General features: G+C 50.4%; 1 pseudogene; it reads left to right on the forward strand.

The window, feature by feature from the left end:
* The first annotated feature begins 246 nt into the window (after positions 1-246).
* Positions 247-337, forward strand: LOC144592514 (U2 spliceosomal RNA; annotated as a pseudogene).
* Positions 338-15,296: the final 14,959 nt, after the last annotated feature.

Here is a 15,296-nt window from a genome sequence, read left to right on the forward strand (position 1 = left end):
TGGTAACTTTGGAAAAATGGGTGGTATCAAAAATTACATCAGGAATTTGATCGGTTGGGCAAGTGTGCTGAGGAGTGGTTAATGGAGTTTAATGCAGATAAGTGTAAGCTGTTGCATTCTGGGGTGTTACACCAGGGCAGGTCCTCAACGGTGAATGGCACGGCCCTGGGGAGTATTGAAAAGCAGAGGGATCAAGGAGTGGAGGTCCATCGTTCCTTGAAAGTGGCATCACAAGTAGATAGGGCAGTCAAGTCTCGGCCTTTTGGCTAAGATCAAGTGTAGTATCTGTTCTGGCACAATCTAATGTTCTTATAAGAACAGTACAAGAGCAGTATTTGCATTGGATCATCGACGAGGAGCGGAGGTCAGGAGCACGTGTCTGGTTTAGGGGTGGATCCATGCTGGTTGGGTAACCAACCTAACACCCTTATCCAGGTGGGATGGCAGCAGCAAGTGGAGCTGGAGGGCAGGATATCCGGAATACCCTGCGTGTATCGGTGAAGGACCTCAGGGAGGGGAACCCTTTCTCAAGGGATCTCTTCATCAAGAAGGTGCTGCTGGAGGCCTGTGGATTCAAGGCCGGGGACATCTTCTGCCTCCAGGACTTCCCAGGTAACGGATATTTCGACGTTACCTTCCAGAACCCGGCGGGATGGCAGAAGTTGCTGCTGGACCTCCGGGAGAAGGGGGTTGAAGCCCCGCTGTCGCTCCTGAAGGTGCAGCCACTCTTCACCCTCCCCACCCAGAGGGAACGGATGATCACGGTGCACATGTTTAACCCACATGTGCCCGTCGTGGATGTCCTCACCTTCCTTGCGCGCTACGTCGAAGGGGCCGGGAACTGCGTGGACATCAAGGACTTGTTCGGGATCTGGACGAGCAAGAGGCAGGTAAAGGTGAAGCTGAGGGTGGACGGGAAGGGATTCATCATCCACCCTCCCTCGGTGTTCGCTATCGGAGGGAACCGGGGTTACATGACGTACGCGGGGCAGCCCAGGGTGTGCAGGAAATGCAACAAACCTGGGCACGTGGCGGCAGAATGCAGGACAGTCGTCTGCAGAAACTGCAAACTAGAAGGCCACGAGACAAGGGAATGTAAAGAGAGTAAGAGCTGCAACCTGTGTGGGGAGGCAGGCCACCTTTACAGGGCCTGCCCTAAAAGAGCTGGCACATACGCACAGGCGATAAGAGGGGCCGCTGCCAGCACACCCAGGGTGGACGAGACGCCTCCTACCACAGCAAAAGCCCAAAAAGGAAAGGAGAGCAGGGGCGATGACAACGCGACCACCAGGAGCCCCCAACCGCAGGACAGAGCCCCCCAGGCCCCTACCCATGAGGGTGAGTCGATGGAAGAGGGGGAACAGGAAGAGGAGGAATGGCAGGTGGTAAAATCGAGGAAAACGTTGAAGGCTGTGCGCACGGAGAAAAAGGTGGAGGGGGCAAGCAAGTCCCAAAAAAGAGTCCTCTCCCAGGACGAGGCCAGCAACCTCTCCGCGTCGGAGGATGAGACGACCGGGAGGATCCGACAACGGAAGCAGAGGCAGAGGAAGAAAACGGGGGAGGAGGAAGGTAAGAGAAAGAACGTGTCTGTTGCCCCCCAGCCCCAGGAGACTGGGAGCAGTGCCAATGGGCCCCAGCCCCAGGAGACCGTGAGCGGCACAACGGCCAATGGGCCCCTGCTCCGGGAGACTGGGAGCAGTGCCAATGGGCCCCAGCCCCAGGAGACCGTGAGCGGCACAACGGCCAATGGGCCCCTGCTCCGGGAGACCGTGAGCGGCACAACGGCCAATGGGCCCCTGCTCCGGGAGACCGGGAGCGGCACAACGGCCAATGGGCCCCTGCTCCGGGAGACCGGGAGCAGTGCAGTGGCCAATGGGCCCCAGCTCCGGGAGACCGGGAGCAGTGCAGTGGCCGATGGGCCCCAGCTCCAGGAAACTGGGAGCAGCGCAGTGGCCTCGCCAGAAAATACACCCTGTGCTGAGGAAGCCACCAGCCTGTACCACTACCTGTGCGACAAAAATGTGCAGGAACTCAGCCAGATGATTGGCATGCGGGAGGATCGCCTGGGACACTAAAGGACAATGGAGCTGAAACTGGCATCCTTAAACGTGCGCAGTGTGAAGAGCACTGTGCGATGTGTATCCGCCTTGCAGTATCTGGCCAAGGTAAAGGCGGATGTGACTTTTCTACAAGAGTGCGGGCTGCCACACCTTCGCTGCTATCGGAGGTGGTCGCGATGGTGGCCCCACGGACTGTCGGTATGGTCGGGGGGCAATGATTGTCGTGCGTCCGGTCTGGGGATCTTGCTGAGGGGAGGGGGCTTCACCATCACTGAGGTAAGGGAGGTGGTGGGGGGGCGTCTCTTGGTGGTGGATGTAATGTACCGTGGTTCTCCGCTCCGGCTGATTAATGTGTATGCCTCACCCAGGCGGAGCGAGCGGTTGGCCGTCCTCCAGCAGCTCCCACCGCTGCTGGCCACGTCTAGACCGCTCGTTCTGGCCGGTGACTTCAACTGCATCATCGATGCGGCTGGACGATCCGGCAGTGCCAACCACAGACTGGACGGCACCTCCAAACTCCTGGTGGAGACGGTCAAAGATGCAAAGCTGCGCGACGCCTTCAGTGACCCTGCAGGCGGAGCCCAGCCGCGGTTCACCTGGTCAGGACCGAACGGTTCAGCCCAGTCCCGGATAGACTTCCTCTTCACATCGAGGGCCGTCACGGTCAGACACACCGACCTCGCGCCGGTGTTCTTCTCTGACCACTGCCTCCTTCAGGCCACCTGTCACCTACAGGAGGACCGGAAGGCGGGAAGAGGGACGTGGAAGTTAAACGTGGAGCTGTTGACCCCGGAGAACGTTGAGGAGCTAAAGAGGGACTACGCATGTTGGAGAACTGTGATGCCCCTCTTTGACTCCCCGACACTCTGGTGGGAGGCAACAAAGGAGAACATCAAGAAGTTCTTCGTCTCCAAAGGTGTTCGGAGAGCAAGACAGGGTAAGAGGGAATTGTGTCAACTCCAGACAGATTTGCAGCAGCTACTCCTTCTGCAGAGGAGAGGGGTGGATGTGAGGGAGGAACTGAGAGAGTTGAAGGGCCGGCAAGCTCGGCTCTTTACCTCTGAATCCTCCAAGATCATCTTCCGGTCCAGGGTCCGCCATGTTGAGCAGGATGAGACGTGCTCACGTTACTTCTTCCATAAGGTTCACAGGGGGAGCTCTGTGATCAAAAGCCTTAGGGAGGAGGACGGCTCGGTAACATCCTCGCAGTCAGACATGCTCAAGATCTGCAGATCCTTTTATAAGGATCTGTACGATGTAAAGACCACAGACAGCACCGCCTCCCAGAACTTTCTGTCCTCCATCACGGAAGTCTTGGACGACAGCAAGCGGGAGAGTCTGGACAAACCACTGACCCTGGAGGAGCTGACTGGCTCCATCCGTTCCTTTGACTCGAGTAAAACTCCCGGAGGCGATGGCTTACCGGCAGAGTTGTACTCGGCTCTGTGGGACTGGGTGGGCCCGGACCTGCTGGAAGTGTACAACGATATACTTCTAGCCGGCAGCATGTCAGACTCAATGAGGAAGGGCAGCATCACCCTGATCTACAAGCAGAAGGGGGAGATGAATGACTTAAAGAATTGGAGACCCATCACATTGTTGAATGTAGACTACAAGATCCTGTCTAAGGCCATCGCCAACCGGGTCAAGTCTGCTCTGGGACAGGTGATCCACCCGGACCAAACCTGTGCTGTACCTGGCAGGAAAATCTCAGACAGCCTGGTGCTGCTGAGAGATACCATTGCCTACGTGCAGGACAGACGGGTGGATGCCTGCCTGGTCAGCTTGGACCAGGAGAAGGCCTTCGACAGGATATCGCACACGTACATGTGGCCCGTCCCTCCCTCCCACGCCAAGGGGATCACCCGGGCCGTCTTCCGCTTCATCTGGGGGTCGGCGATGGACCGGGTGCGACGGGCCACAATGCACAAGTCGGCAGACAACGGGGGTAAAGACGTGCCCAAAGTCGCCCTCATCCTGATGGCCACTTTCGTGTGTGGCTGCATCAGGCGGAGCATAGAGCCAAAGCACGTGGGCACCAAATGCCACTACCTGCTGAGGTTCTACCTGTCCCCGGTGTTGCGAACGATGGGCCTGGCGCAGATGCCACGCAATGTGCCAGTCAGCTGGACATTGCCGAACCATCTGTCGTTTGTGGACAGGTTCTTCCGGACCAACACCTTTGACCACAAGTCCATCGGGCAGTGGTCAGCACGGAACGTCCTGCAGGCACTGCAGGGGAATGACTCCATGGATCCTGTGGCGTGGTTCCCAGAGCAGACAGCCCAGCTTGTCTGGCAAAATGCCTCATCGCCAGTACTCACCAACAAGCACCAAGACCTGGCTTGGCTGGCGGTGAGGGGAGCCCTCCCAGTCAGATCCTTCCTGCACCGCCGGAACCTCACTACCAGCGCACGCTGCCCTCGGGACGGCTGCTACGGAGAGGAGACGGTGGCCCACCTCTTCAAAGAGTGTGGATTTGCCAGGAGAGTCTGGAGAGGTCTGCAGGGGTCCCTGTCACGATTCATTCCGAGCAGCTCCGTCACAGAGGACTCTGTGCTCTACGGACTGTTCCCAGGGACGCATTCCGAGACTGACATCGAGTGCTGCTGGAAGGTCATCAACTCGGTGAAAGACGCTCTTTGGTCTGCCCGATCCTTGTTGACCTCCCAGCGGAGCGAGCTGTCCGTCAAGGAATGTTGCCGACTGGCCCACTGCAGACTGCAGGAGTACGTGCTGAGGGACGCTCTGAAGCTCGGTGCAGCCAACGCCAAGGCCCTGTGGGGGAGGACCACAGTCTAGGGTCCTTCCGCTGCTGGACATGGGGGGGGGCAGGGTGTGGTGGAGAGAGACGCCCCTCCAAATAAGGGATACTGGGTAAATGTATGTAAATGTAAGTAAATGTCTAAGTAAATGCCTGTATTGAATGTGTAACCTCCGGAAATGTCGGATGGGTTTGTTTAAAAAAGATGTTTTGTAAATGATATTTATTACTTGAATAAAGTATTTTTTGATATAAAAAAAAAAAGTCAAGAAGGCTTTCAGCAGATGGGCCTTCATCAGGGAGAGTATTGAGCATAGAAGTTGAGACATCATATTACAGTTGTACAAAGTCATGAGTCAAGAGAGTCAAGAGTGTTTTAGTGTCATATGTCCCAGATAGAATGATGAAATTCTTACTTGCTGCAGCACAACAGAATATGTAAACATCGTATCTGGGACCGTGAACAATATGATAAACGAGAGAGAGAAAATAATAATAACTAGACCAAGTGAACCCATTGGGCCCAAACCTCTCCTGCATTGGTGCAGCACCCTCTCCTCCCCTCCTCCCCCGTTCCCTCCTCTCTTCCCTCCCCCTTTCCCCCCCTTTCCCCCCCTCCCCCATCCCCACTCCATCCCCCTCAACCCCCCTTATCCTTCCCCCTCCCTCTCTCCTCGCTCCTCCCCCCTCCCTCCTCCCCCATTCCCCTCCCCACTCCATCCCCCTTATCCTCCCTCCTCTCCGTTTTGGTTGCAGTTCAGGAACAAACAAACGAGAGTTTTAGTACATAGATAATAGTCTATTGTACTTCAGAGCTTATTTGAGGTTGTAGTGTTGAAAAGCCTGATGGCTGAAGGGAAGAAGCTGTTCCTGAACCTGGGTGTTATAGATTTCAGGCTCCTGCACCTTCCTCCCGATGGCAGGGGTGAAATGAGTGTGTAACCAGGGTGGTGTGGAGTCTCTGATGATGCTGGCTGCCTTTTTGAGGCAGCGACTCAGAGTTTTAGAGCTTTTAGAGTTTTATTTGCAGGGGTTTTAAAAAGCCGATTAAGGTCAGCCTGAAACACATACCTTCAAGTTGGTCAGAGGAGCGGCACCTGAAAGAGTGTGGGATTGGCTGAACAATTAAATTAGCCAATTGGTAAGTTAGCTAATTAATCAATTAGCAATTTAACAGCGAATATAACCAAAGGTTCGCTCTAGGGGAGCGGCGTTGTGGAGGGAAGCGGCTGTCTTTGAGTGAGGAGGCCGTCTTTGAGTGAGGAGGCCGTCTTTGAGTGAGGAGGCCGTCTTTGAGTGAGGAGGCCGTCTTTGAGTGAGGAGGCCGTCTTTGAGTGAGGAGGCCGTCTTTGAGTGAAGCGGCTGTCTTTGAGTGAGGAGGCCGTCTTTGAGTGAGGAGGCCATGCTAAAAATAGGAGAGGGTGAGCCAATACATGGAAATGACAGGTAAGCTGATTCAGTGTGATGTTTGCCGGATGTGGGTCAGAGAAACCGTTGGTGCTTCTGGCTGCTAAGAATGTGGTACAAATCGAAGGTATTTATTCACAAAATGCTGGAGTAACTCTACAGGTCAGGCAGCATCTCAGGAGAGAAGGAATGGGTGACGTTTTGGGTCGAGACCCTTCTTCACCCGAAACGTCACCCATTCCTTCTCTCCTGAGATGCTGCCTGACCTGCTGAGTTACACCAGCATTTTGTGAATAAATACCCTCAGTTAGAGATTGGTAGATATGACATTGTGGGGATTATAGAGACGTGGCTGCTGAAGGATCAGGACTGGGAACTGACTATTCAGGGTTATATGTCCTATAGAAAGGACAGGCAGGAGGCCAGAGGAGGTGGGGTAGCTCTGTTGGTGAGGGATGGAAATCAGACCCTTGCGAGGGCTGAAATAGGGACTGATGATGAAAGCCTTTGATAAGGTCCCACATGGGAGATTGGTGAGCAAAATTAGAGCACATGGTATTGGGGGTAGGGTATTGACATGGATAGAGAATTGGTTGGCAGACTGGAAGCAAAGAATAGGAATAAACGGGTCCTTTTCAGAATGGCAGACAGTGGGGAGTGGAGTGCCGCGAGGATCTGTGCTGGGGCTGCAACTATTTACAATATATATTAATGATTTGGATGATGGAATTAGAAGTAACAATAGCAAGTTTGCAGATGACACAAAGCTGGGTGGCAGTGTGAACTGCGAAGAGGATGTTAGCTGCAGGTGACTCGGACAGGTTGAGTGAGTGGGCAGATGCATGGCAGATGCAATATAATGTAGATAAATGTGAGGTTATCCACTTTGGCAGCAAAAACAAGGAGGCAGATTATTATCTCAATGGTGTCAGATTAGATATGGGGGGAGGGGTGGGGGGAAGGGGATGGAGGGGTGGGGTGAGTTGGGGTGGGGGCGTGGGGGCGTGGGGGGAGTGGGTGAGGGGGGAGTACAGGTGGGGGGAGTGGGGGTAGGGTAGGGGGGAATGGAGAGGGAGAGGAGGAGGGATAAGGGGGATTGAGTGGGGGAGGTGAGGGTACTTGACCAATACAGTAGAGGATTTGGGTCCACGGCTCACTTTGGCTGCAGCGCTGGCTTCAAGGTGCTGAGTTGAATGGCACCCTCTCCCCTTCTCTGTCCTCCCTCGTCCGCCCACAACCCCGGGAGACACTCCCCGCCCGGCCGCCCAATTTGGAAAAGACCTCGGATCCATCTCGGCCTCTTTATTTTACATAGCATATTTATTTCATTGAGATTTATTTATATATTTTAAAAAGCAATTTGTTTTAAAGAAGAAAAGCGATTTTCCCAAGTCACAATGGAAACCCTACGAGGAATGTATATTACTCAGTCTATATATGACTAAAACGCTCATCGTGTTTGTTCCCCATTTCCTGTATGTTTGTCCCATATTTATTTTGCGGTTTTCACCCGGGAAAAAATGGTACACGATAGCGTGACAATTTTAGGCCCACCTTGCTCACCGCTGCCTTGTGTGTTTAATCCAAGTTTCATTGAAATTGATCCTATATTTTTGAAATTATTGACATTTTAAAGTTTAAAAATAAAGTTTAAAAATTCACTTTTCCACTTACCCGTGTTCAGCGTTGACGTTACAATGGGACCCGCCTGAGTGACGGGAGTGGCGGCCAATGAGGGAGGGGGGGCCACGATGACCCCTGGGGCAGGACCTGCCAGAGTGACGGGAGTGGCGACAAATGGGGGGGGGGGGGGGGCGCTGAGACGACGAGCTGCCGCTACCTTTAATAGATGCGCCCCCCCCCCTCCACACGCCAGGAGGACTGGTGCCCGACCTGGCATGCTCCATGCCTGACCTTCCTCCCGTGGTGCAGTGCGGCAGCAGAGAGTCCAACAAGATGGCCTTTGCTGCCGTGAGTCCACGACTCATTCTGGCTGAATTGCTGGCAGCATGAGGCTGAGGTGAGTGGCTCCCTTTCCCCTCCCGGCCCCAGGGGACACTCCCCGCCCGACAACTGATGTGCTTCCCCCCCCCCACCGCGGAGGACGAGCTGCGTTTTCAACGTCAGTCCACGCGTGTGCAGTTGGAGCCCGTTGATCTAATGCAGATGCTCCCCGACTTAGTCGGGAGTGGGGGACCTCCCATTCAGGGGGGATGGAGTGGGTGAGGGGGGCGGGGGAGGAGGGTTGAGGGGGGATTTAGTGGGGGTGGAGGGGGGATAAAGGGGGTTGAGGGGGGAGTGGGTGAGTGGGGGGGAAGGTTGGCCCTGGAGAGGCCCGCAGGAGAGATTTGACCCAACGGGTTCACGTCAGTCTAGTAGTATTCTAAAAGTAGAGGACTTAGGCTTAACATGAGGGGAAAGATTTAAGAGGGGCCTTGGGGCAACTATTCACTGAGGGTAGCCTGTGTCAGGAACATGACACAACTTTGCAACACAGAGACTTGCGAGAGGTTTTCATACAGAATAATGAATGTCCACTTGCCCATCTGATCACAGAAATGTTCACTCGTGGAGCTCTGAGGTTGTAATAGTCGAGTTTCACAGCTTCTCAACAATGACTGTTCCTTCTTCAACCACAGTGCTGCGGTGACTGTTGCCTTTGATGAGAATCATTAAGTTCTCTCACCTCCAGAAAATGTGACTTTGCAACTGTGAGACTTGTTGAAGATGCCCATATAACAATGAGTGCCCACAGGCTCATCTGATCATATAAAGTGAGAATGTGATACCAGCTGACTGCCTCCCCAGTGCTGTTTCTTTTACTGCTGACGTAATGTGAGGGAATTATAGATATAGTCAATAACACAGGGAGAAAGTTCACTGCGAAACAGTGTGAGGGAGCTCGAGTAACAGTGGGGATGCAGCTAGTGATATTGGGCACTGGGGGAAAGTGCTCCTGAGGGAGTGTGAGGGAGGTGGATATATCAGGTGAACAAAGAACTGTACAATACAAGAACATGCCCTTCAGCCCACAATATTTGTGCTGAACACCCTGCCAAGTTGACATAGTGTCAGTGAGCAGTGAAGTATTGGATGTGGTTCTAGTTGTGTCATTGAAGGAAGATTGTGGAGGATTTGGACAAGGTGCTGTCCAAATGGTGCTGGTGGCCACTGGTGAATGTGGATGGATTGAAGTGGGACCTCTTCTTCTTAAGCCCTTTGCTCCTCTAGGGACCATAGGCCATTGACAAATGTCCTCCACCTCACTCGGTTGTTGGAGGTTCTTTCGAGATCTCCCCAGTTGAGCCCACTCCCAGACATTTCTGCCTGGACACCTCTTCTCCAGCTGTTCCTGGGGCGACCGCTTTTCCTTTTTCCTTGGGGGTTCCATTTCAGGGCCTGCCGGGTGATGTTTGTGCCAGGTTTTCTGAGGGTGTGTCCAATCCAATTCCATTTTCTCCTTCGAATTTGTAAGTCAATGGGATCCTGACTTGTTCTTTTCCACAGGTCCACATTGCTTACATTGTCTCTCCACCAGATGTTTAGTATTCTCCTGAGGCAGGTGTTAATGAATGTTTGCAGCCTGTTTGTATGTTTTGTTGTTTTAGACAATAGACAATAGGTGCAGGAGGAGGCCATTCAGCCCTTCGAGCCAGCACCGCCATTCAATGTGATCATGGCTGATCATTCTCAATCAGTACCCCGTTCTTGCCTTCTCCCCATACCCCCTGACTCCGCTATCCTTAAGAGCTCTATCTAGCTCTCTCTTGAATGCATTCAGAGAATTGGCCTCCACTGCCCTCTGAGGCAGAGAATTCCACAGATTCACAACTCTCTGACTGAAAAGGTTTTTCCTCATCTCAGTTCTAAATGGCTTACCCCTTATTCTTAAACTGTGGCCCCTTGTTCTGGACTCCCCCAACATTGGGAACATGTTTCCTGCCTCTAATGTGTCCAACCCCTTAATAACCTTATACGTTTCGATAAGATCTCCTCTCATCCTTCTAAATTCCAGTGTATACAAGCCTAGTCGCTCCAGTCTTTCAACATATGACAGTCCCGCCATTCCGGGAATTAACCTAGTAAACCTACGCTTAGGTTTAATAGCGAGAATATCCTTCCTCAAATTTGGAGACCAAAACTGCACACAGTACTCCAGGTGAGGTCTCACTAGGGCCCTGCACAACTGCAGAAGGATCTCTTTGCTCCTATACTCAACTCCTCTTGTTATGAAGGCCAACATTCCATTGGCTTTCTTCACTGCCTGCTGTACCTGCATGCTTCCTTTCAGTGACTGATGCACTAGGACACCCGGATCTCGTTGTACGTCCCCTTTTCCTAACTTGACACCATTCAGATAATACTCTGCCTTCCTATTCTTGCCACCAAAGTGGATAACCTCACACTTATCCACATTAAACTGCATCTGCCATGCATCCGCCCACTCACACAACCTGTCCAAGTCACCCTGCAACCTCATAGCATCTTCCTCACAGTTGACACTACCACCCAGCTTTGTATCATCTGCAAATTTGCTAATGGTACTTTTAATCCCTTCATCCAAGTCATTAATGTATATTGTAAATAGCTGCGGTCCCAGCACCGAGCCTTGCGGTACCCCACTAGTTACTGCCTGCCATTCTGAAAGGGATCCATTTATCCCCACTCTTTGCTTTCTGTCTGTCAACCAATTTTCTATCCATGTCAGTACCCTACCTCCAATACCATGTGCTCTAATTTTGCCCACTAATCTCCTATGCGGAACCTTGTCAAAGGCTTTCTGAAAGTCAAGGTACACCACATCCACCGGCTCTCCCCTGTCAATTTTCCTAGTTACATCCTCAAAGAATTCCAAAAGATTAGTCAAGCATGATTTCCCCTTCGTAAATCCATGCTGACTCGGAACAATCCTGTTACTGCTATCCAAATGCTCCGCAATTTCGTCTTTTATAATTGACTCCAGCATCTTCCCCACCACTGATGTCAGACTAACTGGTCTATAATTTCCCGTTTTTTCTCTCCCTCCTTTCTTAAAAAGTGGGACAACATTAGCTACCTTCCAATCCACAGGAACTGATCCTGAATCTATAGAACATTGGAAAATGATCACCAATGCGTCCACAATTTCTAGCGCCACCTCCTTAAGTACTCTGGGATGCAGACCATCAGGCCCTGAGGATTTATCAGCCTTCAGTCCCATCAGTCTACCCAACACCATTTCCTGCCTAATGTGGATTTCCTTCAGTTCCTCCATCACCCTAGGATATCTGGCCACTAGAACATCTGGGAGATTGCTTTTATCTTCCTTAGTGAAGACAGATCCAAAGTACCTGTTCAACTCGTCTGCCATTTCCTTGTTCCCCATAATAAATTCCCCCGCTTCTGTTTTCAAGGAACCCACATTTGCCTTGACTATTTTTTTCCTCTTTACATACCTAAAAAAGCTTTTACTATCCTCCTTTATATTATTGGCTAGTTTCTCCCTGCATTGCTTTCTTAGTCATCTTCTGTTGCTCTTTAAAAGAGTCCCAATCCTCTGGCTTCCCACTCTTCTTTGCTTTGTTGTACTTCTTCTCTTTTATTTTTATGCTGTCCTTGACTTCCCTTGTCAGCCATGGCTTTTCTCCTCTTTGGGATAAATCGATCCTGCAACTTCTGCATTATTCCCAGGAATACCTGCCATTGTGCTTCCTCCTCTTTGGGATAAATTGATCCTGCAACTTCTGCATTATTCCCAGGAATACCTGCCATTGCTGTTCCACTGTCTTCCCTGCTAGGGCCTCCTTCCAGTCAATTCTGGCCAGCTCCTGCCTCATGCTTCTGTAATCCCCTTTGCTATATTGTAATACTGACACTTCTGATTTTCCCTTCTCCCTCTCAATTTCCACGTCTGATCCATATAGCATCACCTGCTTCGCATTTGAGTTAAAGGTGCATATTTTGGTGTTGATTGAGATGTATTTTGAGCTCCAGATCTTCCTGAGCATGTTAAACACCACCCTAGCCTTATTGATTCTGCTGTTTATGTCTGCATCTGCCCCTCCAGTGGTGTCCACAACACTGCCTAGGTATGTGAATGTTTCTACCTCCTCTAGGGCAGTGCTGTGCATGAGGATAGGGTTGCTGGTTTTGGAGTGGAGCTTCGTCACCCATGTCCTTGCTGTATTGGGTGTAAGACCAGGTTTTGCTGCAGCTTGTAAGAGTCTGTCAGTCTTTAAGCGGGACCTCGGGGGCAACCTTTCGCTCAGAGGGTGGTGCTAATCAGGAGGATGCCACCACTTTGCAACACAGCGACTTGCTGAAGGTTTCATACAGAATAATGGGTGCCCACTGACCCATCTGATCACAGAAATATTCACCCACGGAGCTCTGAGGTTCTCGTATTTGGTGATAGTCTCCCCAGTGCCTTGTGTCTTTAGGTCTTTAGGTCCTTCTGCCAGAATGTGAGGGAGCTGGAGGTACAGTCTGTAACAAAGCACTGGGGGAGATGAATCACTGAGAAACAGTGTGAGGGAACTGGAGCAGAGTGACCAACTGCATTTTCTGAAAATCAGAAAATAAAACCGGAAATGCAGGACATGTTCAGCAGATGAGGCCACCTTTTCCTGTGAGTATTTCAGAGCTATATGTGCGAATTGTGACAGTTGAGTTTCACAGCTTCTCAGCATTTGTCCTTCAACCACAATATTGTGGTGTCTGGTCCCTTCGATGAGAATCATTGAGTTGTCTCACCTCCAGCAAATGCTGGGTTCCACTTTGGTGGTTTCAGATTTTCCGCTCATCTTCGATAAAATGTTGACTAAAACTCACCTCCAGAAATATGAAGTGTCCATCGGAGCAGATGAAGTGGTGAAACTTTACCTTTCCAATCTCCATCTTTTTCTTATCATTAACACTCTGGTTCTGGTAACACCCTTATGATTTTCTATGCTGTTTTTCCAGTTCAGGGTTTTCCTTTCTATAGCAGCGTGAATATGATTGTGTCAGTATTTTAAATGTGGGTTTACTAACATCTTGTATAGCTATGACATGCTGTCCCAACTCCTGTACTCATTATATTGACCGTTGAAGGCAATCGTGCCAGTCACCTTCTTTCCCACCCTGTCTACCTGCGTCACCATCTTCATAGATCTTTGTACCTACTCGCCTGGGTCTTTTTGTTATATAATATTCCTAGGACCCTATCATTGACTGCTCAAGTTCTGCCCTGGTTTGTCTTACCAAATTGCAACATCTCCCATTTATCTGAATTAAATTCCATCTGCCATTGCTCAGTCCATTGATCAAGAACCCATTGTATTCTTAGATAACCTTCTCCACTGTCAATGATACAATCAGTTTTAATATCATCTGCAAAGTCACTTAGTCCACCTACATTCACATCTAAATTGTAAACATATAAAGAATAAACAACAGTGGGCCCAGCACATCTTATGATTGGTCTCCCTCGTTTACTCATTTTGCAGAGTAATACCTGAATGGTGGCCAATTAGGAAAAGGGGAGATGCAACGTGACCTGGGTGTCATGGTGCACCAGTCATTGAAAGCAAGCATGCAGGTGCAGCAGGCAGTGAAGAAAGCGAATGGTATGTTAGCATTCATAGGAAGAGGATTTGAGTATAGGAGCAGGAAGGTTCTGCTGCAGTTGTACAGGGCCTTGGTGAGACCACACCTGGAGTATTGTGTACAGTTTTGGTCTCCTAATCTGAGGAAAGACATTCTGGCCTTGGAGGGAGTACAGAGAAGGTTCACCAGATTGATCCCTGGGATGGCAGGAATTTCATATGAAGAAAGACTGTATAGACTAGGCTTATACTCGCTGGAATTTAGAAGACTGAGGGGGGATCTTATTGAAACATATAAAATTCTTAAGGGGTTGGAGAGGCTAGATGCGGGAAGATTGTTCCTGATATTGGGGAAGTCCAGAACCAGGGGTCTGCACCTATTTTCTATGTTTCTATGTTTCTACGCACTCTTAGATCCCTCTGCTCTACAACACTCTCCAGGGCCCTGACATTTACTGTGAAGGTCCTGCCCGGGTTAACTTTTCCGAAATGCACCACCTCACATTTATCTGCATTAAAATCTCTTAACCATTCCTCTGCCCACTTGCCCAACTGATCAAGAACCTTTTGTGATCTTTGATAACGATCTTCACTAGCTGCAATACCACGCACTTTGGTGTCATCTGCAAACTTACTAATCCTGCCTTATTTGTTCTCGTCCAAGTCATTGATATAAACCACAAACAACAATGGGCCCAGCACCAATCTGCACCACTAGACATATGCCTCCAAAAATAACCTTCCACCATCACTCTATGTGTCCTTCCGCGAAGCCAATTTTCCATCCAGTCAGCTAACTCTCCCTGGATCCCATGCGATTTAACCTTCCAAAGCAACCTACCATGTGGAACCTTATTAGATGCCTTGCCGAAATCCATAAAGACAATGTCTACTGCTTTGCCCTCGTCAAGCTTTTTGGGTTACATCTTCCAGAAAACTCAATCAGATCATGAGACACGATCACCCACATACAAACCGTGTTTCCTATTCCCAATCAGCCTTTGTCTTTTGTCCAGTCTTTTGGCACCTCACCCGTATCCAAATATCTCAGCCAGGCCGCCTGCAATTTTTTTTCTCTGGATTCCCATAATGTCGTTGCACAAACCTGATCAGGCCGAGGAGATTTATCTGCCTTCATACACATTAGGATGTTCAGCACCTCCTCGATTGTAATTCTGACTGCCCTCAAGACCATTGACTGCTCAAAGTTCCCCAGTCTTCATCTCTTGCTTCATGTTAAAAGCAAGAAAAATATTCATTGAGGATCTTGCCCATCTTCTGCGGCTTCACACACTGTTTTGATTTCTGAGGGGTCTCTCTCTGGTTACCCTTTTTCCCTTAATGTGCTTACAAATTCTCTTTGGATTATCCTTAATATTATCTGTCATAGCTATCTCCAGTTCCGTTTTTACCCTCGTGATTTCCTTATTTAGCGTGCTCCTCAGTTTCCAAAACTTCTCCAGGGATGCACTTGATTCCAGCTGCCTATACCTGTCCCAT

This window comes from Rhinoraja longicauda, chromosome 3 (assembly GCF_053455715.1).
Source record: "Rhinoraja longicauda isolate Sanriku21f chromosome 3, sRhiLon1.1, whole genome shotgun sequence".
NCBI classification, from domain to species: domain Eukaryota; kingdom Metazoa; phylum Chordata; class Chondrichthyes; order Rajiformes; family Arhynchobatidae; genus Rhinoraja; species Rhinoraja longicauda.